Raw genomic sequence first — 1,873 nt, 5'->3', positions numbered from 1 at the left:
AATTACTAGATAGTGTTTTTCCAGCTGTTAATTTTTTTTGTAAAAATATCGCCTTTATTGCCTTATAATTTATATATTGTTGCGGTATTTGAATCGTTTGAAACGTCGTGATCTTACCCGTCTGTAGTAGTGATGGGCTAAACTGCTATTTTCCGATATCAGTGATTTCTGTGAATGCTACTTCTCAGTATCTGTTATTCTTAACTGTGATTTGTCGCAGTTAGGGAACATAGGTCGTGTATCCCTCCGCCACTGCGATTTCTGCTACTTCCGCGAGTTCTGCTACTTCTGCGATTTCTGTGACGTCTGCGATTTCTGCTACTTCTGCGATTTCTGTGACTTCTGCTACTTCTGCGATTTCTGTGACTTCTGCGATTTCTGTGATTCCTGCGATTTCTGCGACTTACCACCGTATGAAAAAGTTACATCTGTCAACACAGAAAATTGCATCTCAACAAAACTGTCATTGGCAAGTATGTTTTACGTTTTTTCTTCCGTTGGCTTTAATTTTGTATTAAAGAAACAACTGTGAAAATATTAATAGTGTAATTAATATGTAAGTAGCCGTACAGTACCGTAATAGTTCGTATTTAGAAAATGAATTCTAACATATTGTTATGTTCACAGGTACCTGAACTACATTTCAGTCACTCAGTAAAGTGATAACTCAAAATATCATTGTCAACAGATCTGAAGAAATTGCCACTGCGTCTTTAGACCATTTTCGTCAGACGAGAGGTTAGTTTCTAAGCGTTTCGATGGACTTAATTACTTCAGTGAGATCGTTCTTGCAAATGTGATATTCATTATAGCAAATATTAGCAATCTACTCTGTCAGTTATATTGCTAGTAATTAATGACAGCAAAAATTGTTTAATAATCCTTGTGTTTTTGCAGACACAGTTCTGACTCTGATTACTGGTTGCTGTACGTATCTATCCACATCAAGGCTGTTTTTGAGAGAGACTCGTGAAGATTCAAGACAGCTGTTAGAGGATTTGCAGTTTAAAAGTGAAATAATTGTGAAATAAGTGTGTGAATGATTAAACTGTGTTTTATTGAAGTTGTTGTGCGATTTTAAAGGAATAATAAATGTCAAATACAGTGAGTGAATTATAAAAATCTCATTTTCCACATGTTTAAGCCGTCCTATACCCATAATTTTCTGCCACTTACTTATTGGTAAACACTTGTTGGAGAGTGACATGCGGCCCCCCCCCCCCTTTCTCCACAATCTTGGTGTGACACTGACCTGTAACATATCCCAAAGTCTACAATATGCATTTTGAGGCTGTTGATATAAAAGTGGGAAGTACAGATCTTCCAGTTAAATCAGGAATAGCTTAAGTGCATTACTTGAAAGTAACACAGGAAAAGCTTACTTATGTAGGTGGTAGTAGTGTCGGCAAAAAGTTCTTGTGTGTGAAGTTGCCATGTAGAACACCAGGTGTAAAACTTTTCTCCCGAGTCTCGAACTGTGTCGGAACAAAAGTGAGGCATTCATACGACTGTTTTCATTTCTCTACACTTATACAGATGTCTGAGTTCTGCTGTGTTAACATTGCAAAGTCCTGTAGGCATGTGGAGTATTAACCAAAACTGTCATATTGGAAGCAGAATCAAACACATTTGTTACGTTACTTGATATTTTCAGGAGAAAAAGGCAATGTCGCTTCTTATTAATATAATACATTCAGAGTCACAGCAGTATTTGACCAACCATAACTGATGCTGAATGTGCATGTCGTCATATAATATGAAGGGCTTATTTCAATAGTGGTACAAGTCCATTACCTCCACTTTTCTGTCTATAATGCTTCTGAAATTAGTGATCCAAACAAACATAAATAAAGGTTCATCTCCAGCAAGAAGC

At 36.7% G+C, this 1,873-nt stretch overlaps 1 long non-coding RNA gene across 1 annotated transcript; it reads left to right on the top strand.

The window, feature by feature from the left end:
• Positions 1 to 353: 353 nt before the first annotated feature.
• LOC126161916 (uncharacterized) lies at positions 354 to 1,099 on the top strand. Its single transcript, XR_007534973.1, has 3 exons — positions 354 to 473; positions 628 to 738; positions 898 to 1,099. It is a non-coding gene; the product is annotated as an uncharacterized LOC126161916 (long non-coding RNA).
• The last annotated feature ends 774 nt before the right edge of the window (positions 1,100 to 1,873 follow it).

This window comes from Schistocerca cancellata, chromosome 1 (assembly GCF_023864275.1).
Source record: "Schistocerca cancellata isolate TAMUIC-IGC-003103 chromosome 1, iqSchCanc2.1, whole genome shotgun sequence".
Lineage (NCBI taxonomy): Eukaryota > Metazoa > Arthropoda > Insecta > Orthoptera > Acrididae > Schistocerca > Schistocerca cancellata.
The sequence above is the reverse complement of the archived record's forward strand: the minus strand, read 5'-3'. Positions and strand labels throughout refer to the sequence as shown.